Source organism: Urocitellus parryii, chromosome 7 (genome assembly GCF_045843805.1).
Source record: "Urocitellus parryii isolate mUroPar1 chromosome 7, mUroPar1.hap1, whole genome shotgun sequence".
In the NCBI taxonomy this organism is placed as follows: domain Eukaryota; kingdom Metazoa; phylum Chordata; class Mammalia; order Rodentia; family Sciuridae; genus Urocitellus; species Urocitellus parryii.
In genome coordinates this window covers 30,322,641-30,346,623 of record NC_135537.1, presented here as the reverse complement: position 1 = coordinate 30,346,623, position 23,983 = coordinate 30,322,641, and the positions used below count along the sequence as shown (strand labels likewise).

The following is a 23,983-nucleotide window of genomic DNA, read 5'->3' as shown; positions in this document are numbered from 1 at the left end:
ATGCTTGTACAACTGGTCTAGGATTTGAATAGTTATTTAAAAAAAGAAAGAAAGAAAGAAAAACTCTAAAATCAAGAAAATTTTCTATTTATTGGAGTCATTTTGGGAGCTAATAAAAACCCACATATGATCAATTATCAAATGTAAATATTTAAAATGTCCTAAAATTCTGAAGTTGTATGATGTCAATAACCCATTTTTTATGTAGATAAGAAAATTGTAGCTCAAGGATTCGCCCCAGGTTACAATGACATTCAGCTGCAAGCTGGATGACTCACAATTATAATATTTTCAGCATACTTTTTGTAATTTGTATCCTGAAAGACAGGATTTCAACATCCAGCTGCCAAAAGCAAATTTGATTTTTCACTGACTCTTCACCACTAAAATCTATTTAGTAGAAAAATTCCTCCCTTCCCTTTCCTCATATTCTTTCTTTATTTTTTATCAATACCTTCCAATCCCGTGATAGAGTTGTGTGACATCTATAATGAAATTGAAAGAGTTAAAGAGAAATTCTTAAATAGCAAACCAGATAGAACATGGCTATAAATAATCATAGCCACAAAAGCCAGGCTATTTGCCCAGGTCCAAGAGGAATCAGACCAGTCAAAAGAAATTAAGTAGAAGATACAATTGGTGTTAGGTAAAAGCAAAAAGACAGCATGACCTGCTACTCTGTTCACATCCTTTTATATTTGTGTATATGTGTGAGGTGTGGGGAAGAGTCTGTGGTGAGAATGGTGGCCCTGTATATTCTGCTAACCTTATAGGAAAATGAGGATACAATTTAAATCCCCAGTCCTGGCATAAAACATGCTAACCTGTACCTGCTAACCTTTCGGATCTTGGCTATATTTTCAGACATCAGTGTTATATTTGGAATTTCTCACCTGAATATGATTTGATACCTATTAAAGAACATAGAGAATTCATGAGCTCTTCTTGTACTCATAGAGACCTTGGTTCAAACCCTGCCCTGACCCTTAGCTGCTGTAAACTATGAGGAATGCTCTTAATGGTTCTCAACTTGAGTTTCTTCCTTTGTGACAGGGAAGTAACTATGTTTTCCTCCAAAAGATTATAATGAGGTTGAAATAAGATAGCACAGTCAGTATGCCTGGTATTCATAGAGAGTCAATTAGTGCAGTTTTCATTTATTTTTATAAATTAAGACTGCATTAATAAGTAGGAAGGGAACTGCAAACAGTACAGAGAAAATCAGATTGTTAGTTTTGTTTCCTTGCAGTCTAGCAATGTTTAAAAATCCTTTCCAAGAATACTATGAATTCTCCCAACTCCAAGCACAGTGGAATTCCTCCTACTGCCATTTGAGAGTTCACTGGGTTTGAAAAACGCTATCCAGGGACGCCATGTTTGATACAAGAGCCTTGCAAAACCCTTTTTGGCCTGGTTCATTTTTATCCCCCTGAGATTTATATTTTTTCCTTGTCCTTCTTCCCACTCATTTTTTTTTCCTTCTTTATGCACTGCCCAGATAACTTCCTGGGCAAAAATCCTATTTCCCTTTTTAATGGCAGCATTGCCCTCCTGAAACAGGAAGAGTGAGAACTGGGGCAGGGTGAGGCCTAGGTGGAGACATCCTCTTCCACATCCACTCTTCCACTCTCTTCCCCAAGGAGGGCCATTCTGTATCATTCATCTTGACTCTCCTTTCCTTTCTCTCTGGATTTGTTCACCTGTTTAGGGAGAGGGTGAAAGGTCACTGGGTGGAGCCACGCTAATTGCTCTAAGAAATCTCCCAGTAATGCAAGGACTTTGGGGAAAACCAGGAAAGAAAAAAATAGACACACACGGGGAAAAAAAAAAAAAAAAGAAACTACTGCCAAAAATTGTTATTGAATCCCTTTTTGGATTTATTTAAAAGATATTAACTTTTCATATAAATGTGAAACCAAACAAATCTCTAAGCTGGCCCTGTTTAGACCAATTTGACATTTCAATGGAAACTAACTAAATCTGTGCCTCTGGGATGCCAAAATATCTGGATAAAAAGTGAAAAACTGTGTCAATAAACAAGTAACTGTTAAGCCTATTACCCAAGTCCAGCCCTGTGCCCTGGCACTAATGAGAGGATAAGATAAATAGAATGGGGTCTTTCTCTTCAATATGGCAGGAGAGATTAATAATATCCCAGCAAAAGTATCAGCCCACCACCACACATCAGCTTATCACTCTCCTATTAGTTTTTATAACCCTGATTGATGATCTGTGTTTCTGTTTATCCTTTCATACATTCATCTACCTTTCTTTCTATTTGTATCTATACCACTCTGTTTATGTATATCTATCCATGAGAAAAAAAAAATTCTTTTTTTAGCATGATAAAGAAGGCTTGGTTTTATATCCCTAGTCAACAATTGAGTCTGCCTCATAGTTGACATTCGATAAATTTATTTCAATGAAATTATGATATAGAACAACAATAGATGATAAAGAAAAGTCAGGAAGAGCTTCATGGAGTGAAGATATCTTCAGCTCAACCACAAAGGACAGACAAAATTTAAATGGATAAGAGGAAGAAAGCATTTCAGGTATGGCTATAGGATGCCCCAAGATACCAGGGCTGAAAGAGAATAACCTAAGAAATGTGAGAAAAATATTCCCACCCTCTTTAAAAAAAGAATATAATAGGACACTAGTGTATGGCTTCTTGAATTTAGGGTTTTGAAAAATAATGATTTCCTCAATTCACAGATGTTGTTGTCATTCAAACATGGTCTTCTAGTATTTCTCTTATCTTTTTTTTTTTTTTTATAATCCTGAAACCCAGGGCCTTTAATCCAGGAATAGATTCTCATAATTTATGAGGATAATTGAAACTCAGTCTTTAGGAAGTTTTGAAGAAGAATAGATATTGTAGATGCTTACATTTTCCTTTGATTTCCAATTTCGTCTCTGATCCCTTTTGTACTTCTTGCTTTATGGCTCACTTGGAATAATATTCCATAGGCCCACCTTTTCCTCCTTTATACTAAAACCAATCTTATGTTCAGTTGGTTAAAAATCGACAAACAAACCTTATCATCTGCCTGTTCTGCTGCTCATAAGTCCTTGCACACACTTGAGATCACACACCCATTCTATGTTAGAGACACAAGATCCTAGACACAGGTCTTGGCCCAGAAGAAGCCATGTCAGAGAGATTTAATTCCCAAGGGAGTTGATCATTGCTAAGAAAATCCATGCAGTTATTAAAAAGCTAAAATTAGAATTCAAGAATCATAGTCATTCCTTATTTAAGCAAGGGATTTCACAAATAAAGTACTCATATTATTTCCATTTTGAAACTGCTATTAGTTATACATGTGTAATGTGTCTAGCTATGTGCACTCATCACTATTATAAGCAGCAAGGTCTAGGTTTAGTTTGAGCTATGTTAAACGTCCATAACAGCAATGGGTAACATGGGTAACAGTCAACTATTGATAGAAATCAAGAGGATCAGTTAATCCTGAACTTGGACCATTAAAGAACAAACATACCTGCAAGATAGCAGCTCAAATAGTTTGGTATTAATTTTCTGTTGAGGTAGTCATTCTTACATAAATAAATATTAATTTGGCAGTACAAATTATCACACTGGCAAAATTATGTTGGCATTCCATAGCCCTTCTTTTTTCTTTTATGGGTTTCTCTTTTTCCTGCCGTCTCCTAATACAAAGATTCATCTTTGCCCTAAATTCTTCTTACGTTGTACAGTTTTCCTGGCAGCTCTAGATCAATTTGGCTATAACAATTTGCCAATGAACAATTAGACAAAAAGCAATTTGGTAAATGGCTAATTCTCTGAAAGCAATTCCTTAAAAGGAATGGCTTTGTAAAAATGGCCTTTTGGTAAAACTGCCCATATTCTTCCCTAGAAGAGTGCCTTTATTCACTCAGAGTGATTGAATTGTATACCCATGTCCCTTACATATGTGTCACCAAAATATTCAGTTTTCATGTTCCATAGACACTTTAAAATTATTATCTAAAAATGAATAACTATCTAATATTAATATCTAAAAATCACAGTTCTTTGTTCCAAATGGCCTCCAGTGTTTTTAAGTCTTAAAAAAAAATCACTTGCCACTTACTTTCTCAAGTGTGAAGCCTGAGTCAGATTCATTCATCTTCTCACCCTCCACATGCAATCAATCATCTAGTCCTGCTAATTTTAACCTCCTAATTAACTAAAAGAATGGAATCCATCATTTTTTCCTCCTGTTCCTAAGTGCTTCTCAGTCAATTGCCTTCTCTTCATTACTGCCATCTATTAATGAAGGTCAGATCCAACCCATCTCTCTCTAGGCTACTCCAGAATTTTTGCAATGAGATCAGACTTAATCTACTTTCATCTAATTCCATCCCTCCCTCTCCCTCCCTCCCTCTCTCTCTCTCTCTCTCTCTCTCACACACACACACACACACACACACACACACACACACACACACACATTCTTCCTCTACTCTGCTACTGAAATGAAATACTCTTATTCTGAGGTTTTCTCTTGGCTGTACCCGTGGTTTCCGAAAGTGTTGCTTGAAGCACATATCCATAAGATGGTCTATGTTCAAATATATTTAAAAATTATGTAAAATCACAAAGGCCACTGACATGATAAAGGTACTGAGAAGAAATCTGCTTGGTTACACAAGTGAGGGAACTGGTTAGTGGCTCCTAATATAGCCACATCCCTATATTCAATACACACACACACACACACACACACACACACACACACACACGGACTATTGGGGGTGAATTTTGCTCTTTAGGCAACATTTTCTCAATATTTACTGGTGGGCAGAGGGGTAGAGCTCAGCATACAAACCCTCCTAACAGGTTTGGCCAGTCTGGGTCAAAACTGAGGAGGAACAAATTATACAACAATTGTGTCCCACAAACCTCCCAGCTGGTGGATTCTAAAGTTGAAGTTTTCAAAAAAGTGACTCTTTTTTAAATGACTCAAAAAGGAGACATTTTAATCTTTTAAATTGTTCTTGCATTCACTTTTTTGTAAGTTGTTGTGTCTTTTGTTTTTTATATCAATTTTATACTTTGTAAATTAATTGGGTCTTTTCTCAGTACTTCTTTTTTCTTTCTCATCTCTGTTCCCTTCTTTTTTTCTTTCTTTCTCTCCTCAGTTTTTCTTCTATCTCTTCCCTCCCCTACCTAGTTTCCTCTTCCTTCTGTATAATTTAAGTACACTATTATGAATGCTTGAGCTTTCAACCTGTTCTACAATATTTCTCATCCACTTCTCTCATTGTTTAGTAGATTTGTAAAGATCATTAATAAGATAGGTTTTTTATTATATATTGATATACAATTGTTTTCAAGTTGCCACTCAATGTGGTTATTCTATTCTCTCAAAGCATTGTTGATAGCTGAGCCTGCACTGTGATCTTGCTAATTGGGAACTTTGATGCTGCAGTATACCCCCAGCCCATGGACATCGCCAAGTGATAACTTCTTACTAAAAAGACCCTCACATAATAGAGGAAGAGAAATCTGTCACAGCAGATGTGCAAGCAACAACATACAACACAGGAAACTTGAGGAAATGAGTCTACAAGACACCTCCAAAGTTCATAACTCCCCAATAACTGAATCCAAAGATATTGAAGTGGATGAAATGCCAAAGAATTCAAAAAGTGGATTGTTATATGATCAATGAATTAAAGAGGAACTGAGGAACTAAGGGAGAAAATACAAATATATATAAGAGCATTTCAGTAAAGAAGTAGAGGTTCTGAAAAAGAACCAAACAGAAATCTTGGAAATGAAATATTCAATAAATTAAATAAATACAGTGAAGAGTCTCATGTACAGATTAAATGCAGAAGAAAAGAATATCAGGACTTGCAGACAAGATAGATGAATTCAAATATTAAGATGCTAAATAAGTATAAAAAGAACCTAAGAACCTTATTTATTTATTTTAAATAAATAAAAAAGAACCTAACAAAAGTTCTGGGACAACATTGAAAAAGCAAATTTAATACTCATAGGTTTTGAGAAAGAAGAGGAGGCAGAGACTAATCAGATAGAAAACATTCAGTGAAGTAATAGTAGAAAATTTCCCTAATTATGGCAATGATATGGACATGCAGTTCCTGTAGGCATTTAGAACTATAAATAAGACCAGAAAAGAACTTTTATGTGACATTATTAGAGTTCAAATGTCAAAAATTCAGAACAAAAAAGAATTTTATTTTATTTTTTAAAATATTTTGCGTTTTAGTTGTTGTTGGACACAATATCTTTATTTTATTTTTATGTGGTGCTGAGGATTGAACCCAGGGCTTCGCACGTGCTAGGCGAGTGCTCTACACTGAGCCACAACTCCAGCCCCCAAAAAAGAATTTTAAAAGCTACAAGAAGAGTCACATCATTTATAAAAATGAGGATATCAGAATGATACCAGGTTTCTTAGAAGAAATTCCAAAGACATGGAATGATGGTTTTTAAGCCCTAAAAAAATAAAAAATTAAAAAATAACCAGTCTGGACCACGAAAACCTTCATAGATATGCATAAACTAAAGGAGCTCATGACCACTAAGCTAGCATTGCAGAAGATATTTAAAGGAATCCTTCACAGAGGGAAAAAAAGGATAAAAATAACCAAAAACATCTTGGGAAAGAATAAATCTCACCAGAAGAAGAGATAAGAAAATGAGGAATACTTCAAAATTAGGAAGTAACACATACCCTTCTATCATAGCGCTGAAAGAAAATGATCTTAATTCTCCAATTGAGAAACACAGACTGGCAGAATACATTAAAAAAAAAATAAGACCCAACTATATGTTGTCTCCAAAAAACACACTTCATGGACAAAGACATTCACAGATTGAAAATGAAAGTGTGGAAAATGATATGCCATGAAAACAGAATCAAAAAGAAGGCAGGAGGAACTACTCTTATATCAGACAACGAAGACTTCAAACCAAAGTTCATTACAAGATGCAAAGAAGGAAGTTATAAAATGGTAAAGGGAACAATCATAGAAGAAAATTATACTGATTATAAACATTTATGCACCAAATGTCAGTGCACCCAATTTTGTAGAACAAATATTGCTTGACATAAAAGGATAGATATACCCCAATAACAGTTGGAGACTTCAATACACCAGTCTCAATAATAGATATGTCATCCAAAGTCAGTAACTGTAATATAGATTTAAACTGCAATATAGACCAAATCTACTTAATAAATATCTACAAAATATTTCATCACCTACAGTGGAACATACTTTCTTTTCATTTACTCATGGAATTTTCTTCAAAATTGATTGAATATTAGGCCATAAAGTAAGTTTTAGCAAATTTTAAAAAATTGAAATAATCGCTTGCATTTTTTTCAGATCAAAGTGGAATGGAATAAGAAATGAATAGCAAGAAAAAACTACACAACTGCATAGAGATTGAATAGTACACTTTTGAATGATGAGTGAGTTATTTGAAGAAATCAAGTAGAAAATCTAAAAATTCATAGAATCGAACTAAAATGGAAACACAACATACCAGAGTCAGTGAGATGTTATAAATGCAATTCTAAGAGGGAAGTTTAGAATTCTGAATGCCTATATAAAAAAAAAATTGAGAGATCTCAAATAAGTAACTTAATACATTTCAGTTCTTAGAAAAACAAGAGCAAACCAATCCCAAATCCAGTAGAAGGAAAAAATAATAATAGAGTTCATAGCAGAATTAATGAAATCTTGATTTCATTAATTATTTCACTTTTTCATTTAAAGAACAACACAAGGGATCAATGAAATAAGGAGCTGGTTCTTTGAAAATATAAACAAGAATGATAAGCCCTTAGCCAAATTAACAAAAAGGAAAAGAGAGAGAAAACCCAAATTAATAAAATTAGAGGTGAAAAAGGGGATATCACAATAGACACAACTGAGATCCAGAGGCTCACTAGGGAATATTTTTAAAACTCATATTCCAATAAATTAAAAATCTAGAAAAAATGAATGAATTTCTGGACACATATGACCTACTAAAACAGAACCAAGAGGTTAGAGAAAACCTAAGCACACCAATAACAAGCAATGAGATTGAAGCAATAATATAAACCTCCCAGCAAAAACAAAATCCCAAACCCAGGTGGTTTCACAGCTAAATTTGACCCACCCTTAAAGAATAGCAATGCCAATGCTTCTCAAATAGTTTTGAGAAATAGAAAGATGGGGTTATGCTTCAAAACTCATTCCATAAATCCAGTATTATCCTGATACCAAAGTCAATAATGATTCATCAAGGAAAGAAAATAAACACCAAGATCCTTGATGTACATAGATGTCAACAACACATTAAAAAGATCATACACACCAGGATCAAGTTGGTTTTATTACAGGAATGAAAAGATGGTGAAAAACACACAAATCAACAAACAGTACACCATGTAAGTAGAACCAAGAATAAAAATCCCATGATTGTCTAAATAGATGCATAAGGAGTCTTCAACTAAATTCAATATCCCTTCATGATAAAAACACAGAAGAAACTAGGAACAGAAGGAACTTCCTTCAACACAATAAAGGCTACATATGACAAAATTAAAGTCAACATCATATTGAACCCAGCCAAGCAAGCCTCTAAAATCAGACTTCCAGCTCCAGAATTATGACAAATTCTATTCTTTATGAGCTACCCAGTCTGTGATACTTTTGTATAGCAACCCAATCCAGCTAATTGTCTAACCTAGCATATTCTATATGCTAGATTAATGAATAATTTAATGATTTCTTCCTTCTCAAGTGACAATGATTAACAGTCAGTAGAACATACTTTGACGATGCTGGTATAGAGTGACGTGATCATGGTAGGAAAGTGAAATGAAGTCTGACTCATTCCTCTGCTCCTGGAGCATTTCCTGCCCTCCTCACCCCACAGTTTGTCTTCTGGGAATCCTGTATGATTTGCAGTTGCTCAGAGAAGCATGACCTTCCCCACATGTCTTTGGCATGTTGCTCCTTTTACCTGAAATGCCCTATTCTAAACTCACCCCATTCCAATTCCCCTTCTGCCTAACTCTTCCTCATCTTTCAAAACACATCTCAAGTTCCATCTCCTCTAGGAAACTCTGATCTGTCTTATCTGGCTTTGGTTTTTCATTAGTCTTTATAGTCATTGTCGCACTTACCATCTTTAAAATAAAAAACGAACTTACACCCCTTATTTGTGCAGTCTCCTCAGGGTCCCCATCATTAATACACAGTAAGTGCTCAAGAAACAGCTGTTGAACTGAAAACCAGCAACAGACTGAAGGTGATGTAGGAAAAATAGTAAAGGATGTAAGAATGCATAAAATATTCCTCAATGTTTCAAAACTACATTCGGAAAAAAATTTTTAAAGATTAATTTATAGTATTATCATATTTAATTAATGCCATTCCACTTACTAACTTTGCTAGTGATATTTCATACACTTTTTCTTTCTCGTTTGCATTTCCATATTTCAATCGTTCATATCAGATAAACATTTATTCTTTGCTAAGAATGAAGAAAAAAATGAAACTGCTGAAAATATTCATTAGGGAAACTTTATACTGTGGAAATGGGTAATATCACTTTGAATCCTGAAATTTAAACACTACCTAAAATTAATGTAAGGACACTAAATCCATGTCTTTACCCGACTTTATTTAAATCACAGCTGTTCTTCATTTAATTTGCTTCAAACCTACCAAACCTGTTAGGGCCAGAAAGCAGGTCTGAGCCAAGCTTACTATGTTTAGCTGTGTATAAAAAGATGAGAGCTTTTGTTCTGGGTAAAACTACCTCATGCCATGTGTCCCCAGAAACTTCAACTCCCTTATATTTAAGATCTATGTCTGTAAGAGCAAGCAGTTCTAAACTAAGCATGACATTCTTATCAAATTATTTATGGATATATATTATGCCCATAGGTATAATATATAAAGTTTTGAGCTAAATATTCACCCATCCTAATTGGCTTATTTCATATTAAAGAAATTATCCTTATTTATTCATTCAGCAAATATATGCTGAGTACCCACTATAGGCCACAAAGGCCACAGTGAGATAATAATAATCATAATGCTACCAATAATAGCATTGCTTTGGGCACATACAGTATGTAAAATGACATGTTGTAACCTAAGTGTATATGCCATTTGATTTTTATAACAAGCTAGTGAGATGTGTATGTTGCTGTCCTTTTTGATATCATGGGACCAAGACTTAGCAATGTAGGTAGAGCATGCAAGGTCAGAGCTAGTAAAGGGCAAAACCACAGTTTGTATTCAGGCAGTCTGTCTCCAGGGAAGCCCCTGTGCTCAGTTAGCAGGCAAAACAGCCTGCCAGTGGACACACAATACCACTGTACCATAAGACTTTCCACAAACATGTTTTTTGCCCAAACCCTATCATGCTGCATCATAAGCAACAATGAGCAAGAATTATTTCAGAGGGTTTTTGAAGTGACAACAGCTTAAGAAATCAAATTTAAATAATTATTTTTTATCAAACAACTCTGGAGCATATTGTGCTAGTGAGTGTTCGATGAATATTAACTGCTTGTAGTTAATGGTAAACTGTAGTTAATGTGGTTGTACTGTATGACCTTTGAGGTATCTTTAAACCAGGAGATTCTGTGATTAAGGAGGTGGCTGAATCTAGTTGTTTCTAGATTCCATCTCCAGACTGTCTCTTGAAAATCACATTTAACTCAGGCTATTTTCAAAGGAAAAAAAAAAACTGGACTAAACAAGACATTTATTTATATTTATATCAAAGCCAGACATTACCTGAAGAAGAGTGGGCAGTTATGCACATGCCTTGTCTCAACCTGTATCCTGTGACAATAAGAAACTCAACATAAAACTACAGTGAATGTGTTGTCTGGCTTCTTCGAAGGATAGCGAGGAAGAAGTATTAATTTATTCGGTTGTTTAACACATGACTTTTCCAGACAAGTAAGCTATTCTGAAATGATACTACACGAGTTTTCATAGACCCAGCATACTGTAAGTTGCTTTCTAAGAATTTAATCAGTACAATGGATTTATAGGAATTTTATCAGTGCAATAAATTGTGGTAGATTTTGAATGTATAAAAAATGCAATCCATGGACGTTCATCATGTAAATTTCCTGCCCTACTTTAACCCCTATCTCCTGCCCTGGCCTACTGAGCCATACAGTCTCCCCATAGGCCAAAAAGCAAGATTGCTTGAACAGTGTATTTCCTGGCTAATTTATTAAGATGATTGCCTGGGTTATACAATATTCCCAACCCAAAGGCCACTCACTGACAAGAGAGAACAATCTCTCTTTCAATTAACAAGGGAAAAAATATCAGACAAAATTCCAAGCTATTTGACCACATTGACCTGGTCTTAGACCTAATTCACATTTCCACAAACTCAGAGGCAAACTCCAAATCCCACTTTGGGTTTAAATTTTGTTTAAAGTACCGTTCAGTGGGAAAGAGTCATTCTTCCAGCTATCCTGGAATCTGAATGTCAGTAAGGCGATAACCAGGAGCCAAGGTGATAGGCTGCTATAACATAACATGATCCAAAGTCATTTATACATACAAAAAGCTAGCTCTGGGTTTCATGGCAAGAATTGACATGTTGTGCACCAATTCCTATGTCTCTAATGTATCTTTTCCCCTGTGGGAAACAACATTTTCACAGGAATTTGGAAGCTGAGTCAACCAGGGACCTGAAATTATATTTAAATCCAGAGTCCCTGTGTTCTTTAAGGAGGCATTTACGGCAAACCAAATAAAATACTTACATAAGCCAGGAAAACTTGTAGCAACAATATGGTTATGCTATAATTATTGATATTTAAGAAAACTAAAGTTTGTGTGAATAGAAGCAGAGAGTACACCAACTGTTTAGGCTCCTGATGGAAACTTTCCAACTAAAATCTGCCTGGTGATTAAAAGCACCGTCCTCTAGAAACAGATCTCACTTCCAATCCTGCCTCTGTCACTCACTGTGTGACCTTGGGTATGTTACAGAAGTCTCAGTTTCCACAATCGGACCTCATAGAATAATAATGTAGTTTCAATGTGATAATGTATTTACAAGTTCATATTGTACTGCTAGGCATACAGAAAACACTAGGTATTAACTGCCAGGTTTTATTAATTCAACAAGATTATTGGAAGTTTACAATAATAAGGGACTAAGCTGTGGGAAACAAACAAACAATAACAAGATAACAATATGTTAGATTGTTTCAAAGTTTTGTTTTTTTACATTCTATGTTCTTGGGTATTTTTCCATAGGCCCTGGCTCCTCCGACAGCTTCCTCTAAGACTAAATGTCATATCTACAATGTTTTTTTGAATGGCTTCTGGGATACAATGATTACTTTGTGGTTGACTAATTTTTTTGTCATAGGTCAGTTCTGAAAATTTATGAAGTATATACACAACAACAACCTTCAGGCTTGTGAGTCAAATTTTCTTACACATGGGTCTTTTGACTGCTGAGATCAAGTCATGGACATCTGAAGAGTTAAAAAGGATTAGAAACTTTTATGAAAGCAAGACTTTTAAAAGGAACCGGTCTGTACACTGAGATGCCTTTACTCCAGCAGACGCTGGAATTTTCCAGAACTGCTCTTGATGTTGAGGATCAGATTCTGGATAGGACTTTGCTGCCAGCTGACCTCACTTAGGAACTTTCCCTCTGACAACACAGGCAAAACTGCTGTGCATTGTACGTGTGTGCACACAATAGCTTGTCGCCCTTGTGGAAAAATGTGTACTTTGCAATTTACATCTAGAAACAGTCCATCTGCGCATAACAGAACGATTCACTAAAGTCATGCAGAGAATTGGAGTGTACAATATACATTTACACACATACAGCTGAAGTTAGCAATGTACTCTGGTGAACCAATGACATCATCACATTGTCTTCTGCATTTGGTATTTTAACATGCATTGCATGGTTCAACTTGCTGTTTTACCCAAACAAAAGCTTTCGAAATTTTGTTGTCTTTGACTCATTAGTTTGATCTCCAAAGAATTTTGAAACATATTTTATTCAATTTTGAGTTGTGAGTCGTTTTTTTTTTTTAATTTTTTGGTAAAACTTATCTTTATTTTAAATTTCTTGTCATGGATAAAATCCAGCATTGAATTCATGAAAATGACTTTAGCTTGCTAATCTCAATCTCAGGTCATGGCCCAAGGTGACTTAAGGATCAGATATTTATAGCACAATTCATTTAAAATTCTTTCTGAAATAAAATCGGGAATTCTGCTTCCTGGGTTTTCAGTGGTGTTCTGTGTTGCCCTTAACTAATAATGAGAACCCGAGCAAGTCACAAGTTCTCTGGATTTCATTTTCCTCATTTATAAAATAAGGGAATCAGACTAAATTGGGTACTAACACCCATTCCAGTTTTTCTATTCTCGAATTTTTTAAAATTAATAATGTCTAGATTGAGGAAAAACAAACCATATTTTTACTTGAAAATTAATATAAGCATATTATATTTCAGGAAACTTTACCATGAATGAAGATTTGAGTTGAGATTTAGAATGAGTCCATGAAAGCCCAAATAATTACATAAGAAACTTTATTTGAGGCTTTTTTTTTTCAGAGCTTGTGATCAAATCCAGAGTGTTATGTATGCTAATTGAGTGCTCTATCACTGAGCTAAATCCTCAGTCCCAGCAAAATTTATTTTGAAACTGGTTAGAAGAAATATTTGTGTAAATAGCATGACAGTGAACATTTTAAGATTGGAACAATCTAGATTCAAATCCTAGATTCAAAGGCCTAGGTTCCTGTTATCATCTTTAGTAAATTATGTAATCTCTGGGCCTTAGTTTTTTCCTCTACAAAGGGCTAGAACATACCTCCTAAGACTGTTGAAAAGACCATCTAGCATGATGATTGGTACATGATGAATACTCAAATACTGTCTACTTGTTTTTTCTTCTTTTGAAATCTTTGTGCTAAGGGCAAGAAATCCTGGTTTCAAAAGAAGCAAGAGTCAAATCAACACTTAGTGAACCCCTTGCATCTAGGAAGGCAACATTTCACCATGATTATCGGTGTGCACTTTAGGGTCTTATACACTCCCAAGCAAATTCAAGCTCTTATTACCTTTGGGATCATTGGCAATTTATTTAAGTCCTCTGAGATGCAATTTTCCACCCTGTTACTGCTTGTTATAAGACTCAGGAAGAGAGAGTATAGCACAGTATCAACAATGTGAGAATTCAGTCAATGATATCAATGATAGCTACTTTTATTATTTATATGTCCTTTAAACTTAGAAAAGTCACTGGAATAGAATAAGATATCAATGAATATTTCTGAATAAATTAATGAGCAAATGACTGTTACATGGTTGATGAACAGCACCCAGAATCTCTATCTTCTGGGAGCAAGGCAGGTCCTTGAGTCCCACAGTTTCCTATGGGAAGCATGTCATTTTCAAAGACGTCTTTCTTGACATGAAAACAATGCCCTGTAAACCTCTTGTGCTCTTTTTATGGAACCAGCTAGGGATTCCTCATGGGTTTTGTGCTCCGTTTTAAAAACAGTTCTATGACTCATCTTGGGTATGCCCTGGTTGTATACAGTCAACTTATTTGTGGTGGTGGTGATAGAATAGATATGGCTAAATACTTTGGGAAATCTGAAATAAAGAATATGTCAGTTTCTTTGTATATTCATATTGGTTACATGAAATAGACCAAAAAATAGTTTACCAGCATAAATGTAAGTTTAAAATATGCTGGCATTTAGATTAAAAGAACAAAAATAAATTGACATTAAGCATTTACATTTTTTGTGTAATCTCTGGAATACAAAAATTTCAAGAGTTGTATTATCAGAAAATGTAAAATGAAATTCTATCATTAAAACTGACAGTTAAAGAACAATAATGTGTGGGCTCCCTCTGCTGGATCTTAGGACTGTGGATGTTGGAGAAAGGTTAGTACCTTACAGTTACCTAGTTCAATGTATTACTCATGGTGATGAAATTAACACAAAGCAGTGATGATGGGAAGCTCAATTCCACAATTAAAACAGTTTGCCAAATAAAAAAGCTGAATGATTCGGTGATTGGGATTACATTTTTCTTCCAGCATTTAAAAAAAGTGTTTAAGTAGGAGACAGCATTACGGTTTTTGTTTGTTTGTTTGTTTGTTTGATTGCTGTTGTTAGTTTATGTTTTAAAAAGGAGGCACAGGCACTCTTTGGAAGGGATCAAATGTGGTCCATGGTGCCTGTTGCCAGGGTAACCATGTCTTCTGTCTGTACATGTCAAGTTCAGTTGCTTCCTTTGGAGACAATGAGACCATCAGGTCGAAGGAAACAGAGAAAATGCAAATTATGATGTTTGTGTTGCTTCAGAAACACTATAATGTGATTATCCTGCAGAGCAACTCAGGAAAGTTTTCAAGTTAACAATGAATTTCTTTTAGTTTTTCTATCTCCTTAAAATAATTAAGTTATGGTGAGTACTAGAATTTTTCTCTTCCGAGAGTCATAAAATATTAATCCAAAGCTTTACAAAAATAGTACCCCTTTACCTTATGGAACATTTTTAAAATAAGATTTTTCTTAAAAAGAAAAAGGCCCAAGGATCCTGAATGCAGATTCTGTGTTTCAAAATTATTTGTTGAAGGAAGACTGCAATTAATATCAGGAATAATAAGTTCCATTTTTAGAATAGCAAAGTATTGGTTGGCTTTGCTCATTTATGTGAAGAACATAAGTAGAACTCATAGATTTAAATCTGATTCGTTTTTTAGCTTAGTGAAGCTTTCCACAGTGAGATGTATAAAATTAAATATACCAGGGAAAGCTCATCAGTTATGAAAAAACAATTTAATTGGTTGACTCTCATGAATTTTACTCTATTATTTAACTTTATCACAAAATTTCCAATCCCATAAAATTAAATTTGCTTAATTTTATAAATATTAGCTTAATAAATATTGCTAATAATCCTATATTAAACATTTTCATAAATATACCCAGATATCTAAAATTAATGTGTTTCGTAATATCTCTAGAAAGGTGAAATACCTCACTAAGTAGGTTCAGAGATGATAATTCCTTATTTTTCTTTAAAAGGTAAAGCACATTTTTCCTTAAACTTATCATTTTGAAATTTTCTTTCTTATAATACAAAATGTTACTGAAAATATCAAGAGATCTTCATTCAAAAGGAATGAATAGTTATGACTTATTTTCATATAGGGATTACCTGGTGCCCACATCCCAAGGAAGCTGAAGGATCTAAGAAGAAAACCTATTGGGAAAGGTATGAACATACAATGAAGGTCAGGTGGCGTACCTTAGGGATGGGTGCCAGTGTTCCAGCTTCCTAGGGACGAGCTCTGTTTATGCCTATTTTCCTGGCAGTTACTAACAAGTCCTACTTCATTCTAAAAACTGTCACCTTTGAGAGATAAATTGTAGAGTCCTCTTTTTTCCAATCCAACCACTTCTGACTGCATTACCTTTCCTTTTCTAGTATATAATTTCTAAATGTACATTTACCGGAACTCCAAAGTCTCCACATATTATTTAGGGGGTTCTGAGGTTGATTAAATTTGAGAAATGCTGCATATTATACATAATAAGTTTGGGGGTGTGTTAAACATACATTTACATTGTTAAGGGTGCTTAACTTTGCTTACTCCAAAAATTCCAATATTTCTCCATTCCTAGGACCCTATTTTTCACAATACTCATTAATATAATACAACATGAAAAAATCCGTCCCTAGTTATATGAGCTCTCAATTCCAATTAGCATAGGTAGGATCCATATCTCATTCCTATACTTATTTCACTGTACCCCACCTAAAGAACTAACATTTTGAGGAGATAAAGGTACTCAATAGAATATAACTGCAAGAACTCTGCTAGAGAAAATCAAGGACACTCCAATTTAAAATGAAAAGTGTTCATAAAGCTAAATTGCTTTGTCTGAAATTAGATCTCTTTTCCCTACTCATTCCCATGAAATTCTGTTGTTCTTCATTAAGTGCTTATTATGTTCAAAGCACTACTTTAAAATGCATGAAGAAAGTTACCAAATACTGGGACTTAGAACGGGTAAGAGACTCCTTCACCTTCACTCTTCATCTCTCTTAATCTGTTCTGTTTTTCCTCCATAGCACTTAAAGTAGGCTTCTCCTATGCTCTATGACTTTCTGATTGATTGTATTTACTTTTAATTTTGTCTTTCCAATTAATATGTAAACTCCTCTAGCAAATATGCTTTATCTGTTTCATTCAGTGATTTATTTCAAGCATCTAAAAAATAGCACATACATGGTATATTCTTAATCCATTTTTTTTGGATAAATGCAGAAATGAATTCACCAAAGGCAGTTTTAGGGAGCTTAGCTCAGAGTGGCATGACTTTTGGGGAAATGAAGGAATAGATGTTTGAGAGCATGGGTATGTGGCTGACCCTTAGAGCAGGACATTAGACTGGAAAGGCATGTTAGGAAAAGGTCCTGGAGAACACTGGGTGTCACATTAATAGCCCAGTTGTCATTATTGTGCAATTTCTATGGACCAGCACCATGTGAGGACTGATAACATCTTCCTGACAACAAACCCCAAAGGTAAGTCTTCTTTGTCATCTCTTTTCTGTGAAAACACAGAATGCCTTGAAGGTTAGTAATTTGTCCTGAATCAAGTGGAAGTTAGCAGGGACTGTGTCTTCCTCAGTTCAGGCTGCTGTGCTAAAGAATCACAGATGAAGTAGCTTGTAAACAACTGAAATTAAATTCTCACATTTTAAGGGGCTAGAATTCTGAGAACCAGAGTGCCAGCATGGATGTGATTTAGAGAAGGCTCTGTTCTAGATGGCAGGCTACTGACTTCTCACTGTACCCTCACTTGAGAGAAAGAGGGTGGCAGGGCTCTCTAGGATCCTTTTTATAAGGGCACTAATGCTATTCATGAACTCCACTCTTAAGACCAATCACATCCCATAGTATATCATCACACTGGAGGTTAGGATTTCAACATATGAAGTAGGGACAGAGTGGGGAAAGGAATGACACAGACATCAGTCCATAATAAGCTGGAATTCAAACCTCTCTGAGACCTAATTTTTATGTCATCTACTCTACCTTTCTATAGGCAGTAGAGAGCCATGACTGTGTGTGATCAGCAGGATAAAATTGTTGCCTTAGATTTTATAGATAACAGCTATCAGTATGACTGAAGATTGTACAAGGGAGAGGTTGAGTGTAAGATGCTGGTAGGAGGTAGCATATCAGCTCTGGAATTCAGAACTGAGGTCAGGGATATATATTCCAAAGCTGTGTTATCCAAAACAATAGTTAGCAGCTTGATGAATCTATTGAGCACTTGAAATGGAGCTAATTCAAAGGAAGACACAAACTAAGCAAAAGTTTATGTTGAATTTTTAAGACATTGTGCAAAAAATAAAAAACCTAAAGGATCAGTTACATGTCACAATGACAACATTGTAGATATATTGTTAAGTAAAGTGTATTAAAATCAATATCATCTGTTTCTTTTACTTTTTATAAGGTAGTTACTAGGAACTTTAAAATCCCATAGGTGGCTTGCATTTATATCACAGTTAGACAATGCTATTATAATAATTCTTATAAAGGAGATCTTTGAATCTTAGATGTATCACAGAAGGAACTGCTAAGAATGAGAAGGCTATACAAAAAACATTCAGGAGCCTATATCTAACTAGAGTTTGGGTAAAGATGAAAGAGACAAGAAGGAGACTGGGGAGTAATCCAAGATGACAATGTCAAGGAGTAAAGGAGGTCATGTATTGCAGAAAGCCGGGGAGGATCAGGACAGGTGGGGGATGCTAGATTTGCTAAATTCAAGGTAATTCGCCATTGGAACTTTTCACAGAGTGGTTGTGGTGGAAGCTTATTTTAAAAGAGGGGTAGGAGCAGGGCTCAAGATATGTTTTGAAGGAAATAAAAAATGTGAACATGTATGCAGGTTTAGGGGAAGAAACTGGTGCAGGAGAAAAGATTAAAAATGTGAAAGGAAGATGAGATCATTGGCTTAGAGTGGTCCCATCAGCTGACCTTGGATAATGACTCACCTGGGAGGAGATTCAGGATACCTTTTGTTTTAGTCAGTTTTTTCGATGCTGTGACTAAAAGGACCCAACAAGAACAATTTAGAGAAGGAAAAGTTTATTTGAGGGTTTCGTAGGTCTTAGTCTATAGAAGGCTGGCTCCAATCCTCGGGGCTTGAGGTGAGGCAGAACCTTATGGCGGAAGAGTGTGGCAGAAGGAAGCAGCTTATGTGATGATCAGAAAGCAGAGAGAGAGATTCCACTCTCCAATTACAAAATATATACCCCATAGTGATGCTCTCAATGAACAACTTCCTCCAGCCACACCCCACCTGCCTCCAGTGACCACCCAGTTAATCCCATCAGGGATTAATTCCCTGATTAAGGTTAACGCTATAACCAATAATTTCTCCTCCAGACCTTCTTGCATTGTCTCACACATGAGCTTTCGAGGGACACCTCACATCCAAACCTTAACAACTTTCCTCTGAGGATACCAGGAAAGGAAAGGACTTCAGCAATTTCACACAATTTTGTTTCCTATATTCTCTGAGTATGGAAGACATACAGTGTTAGTCTAAGAGTTAAAAGGTTGAGGCTGAATGTGGGAGTTGGGGATGTGTGAGAGAGGCTTGGGAGAATCACAGGAGCATGTCAACCCTGTGGAAGAAGATGGAGGGGAGTGACCATGGGGTCCAGTGAGGTTTGGACAGTGTGGATATTCAGGAGCAGCTGTTGACATGATATTTCTTCTCCAGCAGAGGTCAGCTTCCTGAGGCTTACCCAAGAGGAGAAATTGACAAGGTAAGTGTGATTAAAGGGTAAGGAGGCTATTTGATTGTTTGTGTGAATATAAATAAAATTGTAAAATGTTGTCCACTGAATATTTGCAACCCCTATTTATATGTTGAAGTTCTAACATCACCCCTACCCCCACCCCCATGGAGATAGGACCTTTAAGGAAGTTACTAAGGTTCAATAAAGTCATAAGAATGGGATGGGGTCAGAGGGAGCAGAAATAAATTTACTCTTGTGGGGTTCCAGCTGCTGCACCAGCATCAGAAGGGATCACCCTTCCCAGCTGCCCACTCTGAACTTTACAACAGCATCACACTTGGACACAGCCTTACAGGGACGCTTCAGCCAGCTCCACAGTGGTATGAGCCAACTCCCTGCAATGAATCCTTTAGTATGCATGCTCATACTATATTAAATATCTCCTATCATTTCTGCTTCTCTGATTGAGCACTTACTGATGCAAAATTAAAAGCACAGAGAAAAAGGAGGCAAATCCTGGAGTTCAGGGAGGAGAAATTTCATTTATGTATTTATTATAAAGGCCAAACTCATACACTGTAAAAGATAGCGAGTTTTCAGAAGTTTTCATTAGAACAAGAAAGTGACAGAAAACTGGCTGTGTGAAGTAGAGACAGGCTCAAGGCATGGATTGCTGTTATGCCTGGCTTGGATTTCAAAGGGGTTCTGACTTAAGATTGGAGTCTATTGTCGAGGAGGTACATTCAAAAAGGAGGAGAAAAACAAGATATTGGACAAGTAAAAGGAAAGACTGGTTAGTTGTTGGAAGGGATTTTCAGGAAATAATGTGGGCTTCTGCATTTTAAAACTAACTGCACTTCAAATATCACCTATTCGTTATCCATTACTCCACCTCAGCTCATTATCTCATATTTCATGAACAACAATTTCCAAGCTCTTCAAGTGCAAATCTGCAGAATCTTCTACTCTTCCCAATTCTCCCAGCACCCTCTGCCACTGCCTGTACAACTGGCTGTTGGATCATGAAACTTCTACTGCAAGGAGGTCTGGAGGGAACATTCTCCTTTGTAACTTCTGCTATGGCCATAAATAAGACCACCATAGTCACTTAGTAGGGCACTTTCATGAGCTTTCTAATGAATCATCCTGTCCCTAGAATTTCTAGAAAGCAATCAAATCCAGTCATTCTCCTGCATTAATATCACTGAATTCCTTCTAGAAACATTTTAATTTTCTTAACATAATTCAAAACAATTATTAGTTTACATAGATGACTCTCATTCTAGTACTGTCATCTTCTAAAGGGCTATGACAACAATGTGTCAGTAATTCTCTGGATGGCACAGAATGGCTTTAAGAAAAGTTTATTGAAAGAATAAACTAATGAATGAACACCATGGAGAACCAAATTTCAGATGGAGGTATGCAATATTATGGTTATTTTTTAAGACTTCCAGTCTAGCCCACAGAAATCTATTTCATTTATAATGTAGCTAAATTGCAATAATGTAAACAAATTGGCCCAATATCATATGTTAGAAATTTAATTGCAAAGAGAACATTCCAGTCACTTAGTAAGTGAGACCTATACTGTGGGCTGTCTCAGGAAACCAATCAAAACTTATCTTATTAGAAATTATTTTAATTTTCATCAAAATTTTTTATCATATTTTAAAAACTCACTTCTTTAGTTTGGACCATTTGGATTTTGAAATCAGACCTGCAATGAATTTCTGTGAAACTCCGTTCATCTCTTTTTTCCTCCTTCCATCTTCCTATCATATTCTTCCCTTGACCAAATGACCTTTTAAACTTTCTTGAATAAGGTAATGCCAACTTTTTATGTAGGACACTTGGGATACCTGGAATAATAATGATAATGTGCCCTCAAAAGTGCTTTCAGAGACACTGCTTTGACTCCTAGAAGTCAGAGACTGAAGACATGAAGTTACTGAGAATAAACATTTATTTCAATGTTATATTTTCAGAGAGATGTATTTTATAGAAAGGCAGATTGGCAGAGTAGAAAGCACACTGAAGTGAAAATTGGAATTTTTGTTGTTAAAATTAAAAGAGTAGTTAAGGGTCACAACTAGGAATGCTGCACTAGGGATAGAGAAGAAAAGAGGAATAATTTGCATGAAAAAGTGGCAGGATTTTATAACACCCTTGGGAGAGTGGGGGAAGGGAAAGAATAAAAGAGAGCCACTTGAATTTTCCAGAATCTATGTGCTGTCAAAATGCTGACAGAATTACTGACAGGGGACATGAGAGCAGAAGGCAAAGTCAATTTTCTGAATAAGATGGCTTTATAGACTGAAGCAGTCGGGAGATTTATGGTAGAAATATATTAGACATACCACAGACACAGGGTGAGCAGAGAGATGAGAGGGTGGACCCAGTGAAAGATCAGAAGTGTACCTGGACAGTGGCAAGGTCGGAGCTCTGAGAGTAAAAACAACTTTGGAGTTAGAAAAGCAGAAACCAATATGGAACTTAGAACAAGGGAATGAAATAAAGAGAAAAGCAGTTCTTGCAGCAGTAGGAGGAGAACTGGGATTGTATAGCTGGATAAAGAGGTTTGTTCATCCTTTCGTGCCCCTGTATCTGTTTTCTGACAAAACAGACATGCTTTAGCACTGTGCTTTTGCTCACTTCACATGGAACGCTAACGTTATTTCAGTTCACCAGAGGACACAGAATGCAAATGTAGTACCAATAAGAGAAGTGATGATAGATTTGAACATCAATTCCCACATGTTAAGAGTAAATCTCCTTTTGAGTCCAAAGCATGGTGTCTGGTTACTGGAAAAGATTTACTGGCGACAGTGTAAACCTCTGGAAGGTTACTGTCTTACCCAGCTAATCGCAAGGAAGACAAGGACTGTATTCTCAGTTAGACATGCTGGATTTGAAAACCACAAAAGCTAATCCCCAGAGTTCCTCAAGCTAGGCAAGACAGAAATTTATTGTGTGACTCTTATCAAACGAGCATAGTCTTAGCTAATTAAGCTCAAATCATTTTTCTTATAAATTAACTCATTATAATTGCAATGAAGTGATTTTTTTCATCAGGGAGGGAACTCTATAGAACATGACTCTTGACCAGACAAAATATAAAATTGTCAATCTGGGGATATAACTCAGTAGGTAGAGTGCTTGCCTTACATGTACAAAGCCCTGGGTTCAATCCCCAGCAACACATACACACACACACACACACTAAGATTGTGTGTGTGGATGTATATACACATTATATATATATATATATAATTGTCTGTTTTGTTTTGATATTTTAAAAAAAGTAATTTCCAATTAATATCTCCAGATTATATGAGTGAATTAAATTTTGAGCTCTGTGCTCCCACAGTCTAAATCTCTGGCTCATTCTCTATGTCCCTATACTCTGCCACACCAGGGTATCTTGGTAAAATACCTCTATTCAAAAAAAAATGTGCCATTTCACCAAGATGGTTTCTATAACTAATAATAAAAAATACTATTTTTAATGCTCACTAAGAAATTACCATGTCTAAACAACAACAACAAAAAGTACTTATACTTCAGCTTCTAAGAGATCAAATATGATTGTCTACCATAATCTGTTTCAACTTGGAATAATAACTAAAATGGAAGGGTCCCAAATTTTTCTATGAGATTATGATTAATCTTATCATTATCAAGTGTGAATGACCAGATAAATCCAGCCATTGTAAGAAACTATTACAAACTTTCAATCAAGCAATGAGGTCAGAGTGGGTGTTCCTTTGTCATGCTTCTAGATAAAATGGGATTTTCTGACACTTAGGAAATAACAGGCATAGATAGGGCTTCAGTGTAGTCCTTTAAAAAAATAAATCTGTGTATTTTGGTAACCTAAATGCTTAGGAAGATTCCTTGCATCTTGTAACAGATGTTCATAAAATGTTTGTTGAAAGTATGAATTAATTAATGAATTTATATTCACTTAGATGTATGCTAGGTGTCAAATACTATAACTGTGCATCTTAGGCACTTGTAAATATTTCAGATTGAAAAATGAATAAATAAGCATTAATAAACTTAATTAATTTAAGGAAAACAATCCATGTCATTCAAGGTTGGTCTTAACTATGACCATATAAT

The 23,983-nt window shown here is 35.6% G+C and overlaps 1 long non-coding RNA gene across 1 annotated transcript in view; it reads left to right on the top strand.

Moving 5' to 3' along the window:
- Window positions 1-19,885, top strand: part of LOC144255748 (uncharacterized) — a 32,778-nt gene extending 12,893 nt beyond the window's left edge. The window contains exons 2-3 of the long non-coding RNA XR_013343917.1: window positions 16,241-16,304; window positions 19,840-19,885. This is a non-coding gene — a long non-coding RNA (uncharacterized LOC144255748). The remainder of the gene's footprint in view (window positions 1-16,240; window positions 16,305-19,839) is intronic.
- Window positions 19,886-23,983: the final 4,098 nt, after the last annotated feature.